At 38.9% G+C, this 7,049-nt stretch overlaps 1 long non-coding RNA gene across 1 annotated transcript; it reads right to left on the reverse strand.

Moving 5' to 3' along the window:
• Nucleotides 1-251: 251 nt before the first annotated feature.
• LOC126811221 (uncharacterized) lies at nt 252-5,711 on the reverse strand. The gene is made up of 4 exons (XR_007675436.2): nt 5,474-5,711; nt 2,861-3,109; nt 1,772-1,909; nt 252-1,176 (listed from the first exon to the last, which is right to left on the reverse strand). It is a non-coding gene; the product is annotated as an uncharacterized LOC126811221 (long non-coding RNA).
• Nucleotides 5,712-7,049: the final 1,338 nt, after the last annotated feature.

The following is a 7,049-nucleotide window of genomic DNA, read 5'->3' on the forward strand; positions in this document are numbered from 1 at the left end:
TAAACTTTTTAATTTCATTGAATGGTGTGTGAAGATAATCATCGTTCAATGTTCTATAAACAAAATTTCCGAAACGAAATTTCATCGAATAGAGAGCTTCCTACATTCCTAAACGAAATAGAGCCAATCCAACAGACTACTTTATCTCCTTTAAGAATGGCGACTCACCATGACAATCCGTTATAGTAACTACTGACCTTAAGACTACACAGTCGATTTGATTCAAGTTACAAATAACTATACAAAATAAATTTTTAATAACAAATTTAATATAAAATTCTATGGAAAATAAAATATATGTCTAGACGTAATTTGAACAGCTTAAAATATTAAAATTCTATATCAACCGACTAAAGAGCAGTCAATTGAATGATTGGAATTCGATGTCAATATTGCTTCAGAGCAATTGTCCCTGCTTCCACTACAACGAACACTGATTGACCTGGCCAATTAGCACCAGTTGCGTATATGATAACTGAGCGTCTGGCTGTTCCGAAGTATACAGTTCAAGCCGTGTCTCAGTCCAGTCACTAATACATTCTGCATACTTCAGTTCAGATAACAGGGTGGGGGTCAACTAATCGTAAGACGTACATGAATATAGAAAAACCATATTTAAATTGGCACCATTTGCCTAGAACGTAACGGTTGCAGTGGAAGAGCAGATAATTGCCTGGAGCAATCGAGACTAAAAGTAAAAGAGCCTATATAATGTATATATTTAAAGTATATTAAAATATTTGTATAAATATGTCATAAAATCTTCACATCTCAGTTTTCCCGCCCAATTAAGGACTTTGCACAAATCTAGTTTCGCAGATTTTATTAATAAGTTTTAAAAGTGGTAGTTTCGTAATTTATATAAATTACTATACCACATTTACAGAGACTCCGTTTCGTAATCCAGGTTTACACAGACGCCGTTTCGTAAATTATGCAGTTCGTTCAACTATAAACGGGCGTTGTTGCGCAAATTCTATAAATTGGTTGGCCCAGGTTTAAACACTTTCTGTACCTCGATTTCGTCCTCGCGTTTGATGCAGTTTATTATCATCCGGGTACTACAGAAGACACACATACAGCCACTTATAACGCTCACCAGAAGACTCCAACCAATAGCTGAAGCATCATTCTGCTGGTAGCCATAGAAACCACCACCCAGCAACAGCATGCAACCTATAATTTATCAAGGATAAAGGTCATTTTGAGACGAATTAAAATATACCGGCCTTTACAATATACAAAATAAAACGACCTTTGCCATATACAAAATAAAACGAAACGAAATCGATATTTGATATCTGAAATGAGGGCCGTTTATTTTTTTTTTTTACAAGAATCGGCTTTTGTCCCATCTTAACGACTGTATTTGTACAAATACAGAATCTGAATTTATCGCTTAGAAATGCTCGAGCTACCGAGGGAAATGCGAAATGCATATTATTATGACGCCCAGAGCAAAACGATAACCTTTGACGTCTTTACCAATAACACCGTAGGAAACGCTAATCCATGTCACGTAGAAATGTGGGTCGAAACCGCGCTACTTGCCTTTGGATGACCTTATGAAAAACTCCGACGCAAGCCCCGTCCCCCGACACACATACAAACTGTGTCATTTCGGTACTACAAATAGTTCATTTTTTTTTTTTTAACAAATCGCTTGCGCGTAGAGGAGTGGGTGGGGAGGGGTGTGGCTACTGATGAAACCGAAGTCACGGGGTTTGACAGGCGACCCTATTCATTATTACGTACATACAGGGAGTCTTACCAGCTGTTAGGCTTGCGAAACCACCAGGTGTTGAACAGTTTGTGTTGGTTCTTGTTGATGCTAGCAGAAGAAAGATGGCGGATAGTAGGGTCAAAGGTAACGACAAGCAGACGACAATCTGGACACACCGTAACCAATCTGAAATAGATGAAAAAAGAGGAAGGCTACACCGGAGATCTTTTTCATTTACATTTATATTCACCAGGCACTATTCTAAATATAAGGCTTTGTTGAACAATGTAGAATCTAACGATTTTATAGGCTCGAATCATCACATGTGAGGGGTAGCGACGAACATGCGTGACGGGCTAAAGTGCTGTCTTGTCATTCGAGTAGGAGAAATAAAGGAGGTGCAACCACATACACGTGACATTTGAATGCACGTAAAGAACCTTTGAATTCAACATACCGGCTGTATCAAAATTATTATGCTCGGTGTGGGGCCAGGAAACGGCGGAAAACTGGCGATAATCGAATACAATTTTGTACAAATTACAGACCTATGACGCTTGGCGTAACTATATATTATTATAGCAGACGGTCTCCAGGGGCGTGCTTGGGCCTACTTGATTGAGGGATTATGGTTAAGTCCTGAGGATCTATTTGAAAACAAGGGATGGACAGCAGGAAATGGGGCACCAAGGTAATGAGAATATGCTGACATTGACACGCGCATTTCCAGGAGTATTTTCAAAAGAGAGTGCACTTTGTCGGTAGGGAGGGCACATACCCACCCGCCCCATACCCTGGTAGGAAATCTAATCTGATTTGAGGTTTATAAACTATTTCCATTCCATGAATGTAAATTTTTAATGTTTAATAAAGGTTGATTGTCATGTAAGAATGTATATACACAGAAAAAATTATCGAAACACCCAAATGTTTATGCGCTCTAAATTTCCGCCATATGCGTTTTACCTACTATACGAAAACCTAGGCACTGATAAATGATAGTCGTGTTCGAAAATTATGCACATGCCAGGATTCAATCAGTATCATTCGTATTGAGAATCCAGTGGCCTGCCGCTCGACCAACGTTGGCCTTATTCAGAAATCCCCATAGTTTTCCAATTTAAAAGGTTTACTTACGACTTGGATCGCCATATTCAAAAACACCGATACATTCTCCAGCCCTACATTCTTTCCACAGACCAGAATAACCAGACGATGTTATGGACCAATAGGGTGTGGCGAGGCTTACAATCTGACCAACCATAGCAAACCATAGGATATAAACTTCCGGCCATACCTCACGTGCTTTCTGGATTATGGTTTTACATGGAGACATTACGACATCAAATATACTCAACATGGTGAACGGATAGCTACTTCTAAAACCTGAAGTCAGGAGGAAAAAAATCATTTTAAATGTCATCGGTCGACTATTTTGAATTTTGAATTTTGAAATATAGCTCTTAACTTTGTTTCACAAGTTACCCTATTTGATTTGAATAAAAAGTTTATTTACCTATTTACAATGCCCCCCCCCCTCTCACATTCGTGAGTATTAGACCCTATACTTGAATCAAGTGGGCATTTAATCAAAGGATTGACACAGGGTATCACAAAACCTCTACTCGCCTACTTATCTAAGAATGCACTGTAGGTATGGGGAGATTTTGCTTAAACATTCAAGTCTCGTGAACGATGTTTTGTTTTATATTTCAAAACTTAAAAAGGTTGAGGAGCGCAACCAAGTACTTTTGGTTTTAAAATACTTTAAAATATTGGCTGTTCATTATAAATGCGAAAATAGGCGATTTAACAGATGACCGCGACCGTGCTTGTATCACATCTGAGAACGTGCTGTTTCAATTTATTCAAAACGACAATCTTACAACATTGCCTTTGGTCATAGAGTGGGTTGCTTTTTAAAATGATTGATAGCATTCCCCTTCTTTAGAAACGGCAGTAATGCCAATACCACCATTTAAAAAATATTGAACATACAAAGCAGCCTCATCACAAATGAGAATTAATTTATCCAGAAAATTTTTATATTTAATTATTTGTACTGATATAATGGAAATTTTCAATATTTCATTATTTGTAATTTAAAACAGAATATTACATAAAATATATATAAATCTAACTCTGTATAATATATATGCACAGATATCACAATTCAGGAATTTCTGAATTTGGCGATCTGTATAATATATATGTATATTGTGTATATGTACGAAGCTAACTAGAAAAGGTTGCAAAGTTCTAGAATTTCCATAAACTATGTAAGTCGGACCAAACCAGTCCGAAGGCAGAACTTTCTGAGCAGAACTTCCTTAGCAATTCGTACAGAACGCAAAGTTTGTCGTAAGTTTCTATTTTACCCACATGGTCTGTGTTCTAGAATTATTGCCATTTCGTGCTGTTGCACTTATTGTGCTGTTTTATTGCCTCCCTGTTTTACATTTTGCTGTTTTGAGAGACTTGATCTCTCTGTTGTCATACAAGTTTGGGATTAATGTCGTGGATTATTACCATGTCGGATTATACCGATTCATGGTTTATTCATCCTGTCAGTTTTGGATCATCAAGATCCTGTGTAATTTTGCGAACTTGAGAATTGCCACGGCAACGCAGAGACGACACCTGTTAAGGGCTGTCTACAAATTACTACTTCCAAAGCTGTAGAAGCGCAGAGAGCATAAAAAGATTTTAACCGAATACTGGGACTAATCTAGCTGCAATAGTTGTAGCCGTGATAATTCTTATTGACGGCTACAATTGATTGATAATTCTTGTTGACGGCTACAATTGATACACTTTTCGAGGCTTTGAGCAAGTAAAATTGGGTTCAGTTGCAAAATTTTTAACACATATCACAGTTTGCATGGAAATAAGTAGTTATGTTACAAATAGTAAATAGTGGAACACTAAAATCTTAATCTTATCTTACCGAACAGTTTTTCTGTATTTTCGAGTGGCATAATATCACGTGATTCTGGTTCGCATAGCAGTTGGGTTTAATCAAACCATATGAATATGCGGCAGGGTTTTACCTGCACATTGATCCTGATCAAAGTTTTTATACTCGTACTTATACTCATTTGTCCCAATATAATTTTATCATTTGTGTATGTTATTAAATAGGTTGTTGTCTAGATTTGTCTGATCGAAGTTTTGGGTGATTGTGAATCTGTAAACTACAATCGATCCTCGGGAGATTGTAACTATAGAATAAGTAAAAACAAATCTGAATTTATAATTGCCCATCACAATTGATATTAATTTGTGCCGCTCGCAACAGAACAGATACCGGCATATCATTGCCACTGGATGTGCAATAATGTAACTTGTAAGAGCAGGGTAAAATGGGATTTGCATAACGTCTGACAAAGGAAGACCGTAGTTTAGTAGAGAAACAAAAAAAAACAAAAAAAAAATAAATAAATAACTAAAATGGCACTAACGTGCCCTATTACTACTACATGGTGCTTCCACAGAAGTGATATCGCAGACAATGACGTGCCCTGTGCTATGTTGGCAATTTTTCCAGGAAAGCGGCATTTCCGCATACTCTTCTTCGAATCCCAAACCCTAACGGGTTTTTTTTTTTACCTGCACGAAAATGACAAGACACCGTTACTTGCTGCGCCAATGACATGGGAAACCATGCTGGAAAATCAAAAGGAACATTCTTGGCCGGCACCTGGATCGAACACAGGGCCGCCATGGAGAAAAATACATTGTATTACTTACGAATTATTATGAAGATTCTTGAGATTCTGCTCTTCAAAACTCTTTCCGAATGGCTTGATCTTGTGATGTTGGTCTGCTCTGTTCCAATTCAACTTGGAGCGGGAAAGCAGAGATTTAAATATGGCCGTTGTCTGTCGTTGTTGTGGCGTGTGTCAAGGTTGAGTTGTTTGACTTATGGAGTGATGTCAATGAACCATATTCGCGTATCACATGCTTGAATTATACCAATCAGCGGATAGGCTTGGTGACACCTGACTTTTTATGATTGTAATAAACATTCGGATAACATTCATTACAGGCTTAAGAGCAATCAATTGATTTACCAGACACCGAATTGACAGAATGAAATATAACAACATAAAATGAGAGAGGGAGAGAGAGAAATAGTGTTTAACATCCACTCGACACAAACTAGGTCATTTCGGGAATAACACATGTTTCAATTTTATTTCAATAATACGCTTGGGCGTAGGGGTCTTTAGCAGTGAGAGGAAACCGGAGAACCCGGAGAAAACCTACGAGGTTGGGCAGACGACCCTACTCCGTGTCACGTACAACCGGGGAATCGAAACCACGCCAGTTGACTCAATGACAGAACTTATGATACAGCGCGCACCTGATAACCATTCGGCCATCCAACCTCATACCAACATAAAATAAAATGGGGATTAACGTGCTACAGTTTTGCACCAATCGGGCTTTTGGAGACTGGCAGAGCTCATGGGTAATTTATGTGCCCGGGCAGTGCTGTTTACGCCTTCTCTTATTTCGAATTCCAACTGTCAAGGATTCTTTCACTGGACCTCGGTTTTCATCCCATGTGAACGACGTTGTTTCTTGCCAGGCCATCTGTCCTGCAGTATTTACAGGGGTTTAAACCCCTCTGAAACATTCAGACTAATCGTTCGTCGGCATGTCGCAAGTTATGAAATGAAATGGGGTTTAACGTCCTACTGCTCTGCTCCGACTGACATACGCCATACAGTGCGCTATGAGGGCAGTGGCACTATGACACTACGGCCTACTCTTATATCGGATTCCAACTGCCTATGGATCTTTTACGTTCACGCCTCGATTTTTCGTCCCATCCGAACGACTAGTCAGCTGTCCTTATCAGACCCTATCCGTCCTGCATAACTGACAAGGTGAAACCACGCCGGAAAATCCCGATGAACTTTATCGGCCAATGCAGGGGATCGAACACGCGACCTCCAGGCTAGCGAACCAACGTCTTATCTACTTAGCCACCGTGACTCTCCGGATATTATATCGCCGGAAATATTTGATTACACTGAAAGAAAAGGATGCCAAACAACCATTTATGATTATACCGTTGAATAAAGCATTGTAAGCACGTGATTGTTTCTATTTCAGAGTTTCAGAGAGGGGTGCAAAGGGCGACGCAAAAAATTTAAATCCATGACGGAAATCGCGCCATGGTGTCCGCGCCACTCATAACCTCCAGATCTCGTTGAAATAATTATGCCTTTGGTTGATTTTGTATTAGTTTTCCACTGGATTGACTCAGCGGATCACGTCGAATGTCAATTATTAAGGCAAATTGTGCCCAAGATTT

The sequence above is a fragment of the Patella vulgata genome, chromosome 1 (genome assembly GCF_932274485.2).
Source record: "Patella vulgata chromosome 1, xgPatVulg1.2, whole genome shotgun sequence".
In the NCBI taxonomy this organism is placed as follows: Eukaryota; Metazoa; Mollusca; class Gastropoda; family Patellidae; genus Patella; species Patella vulgata.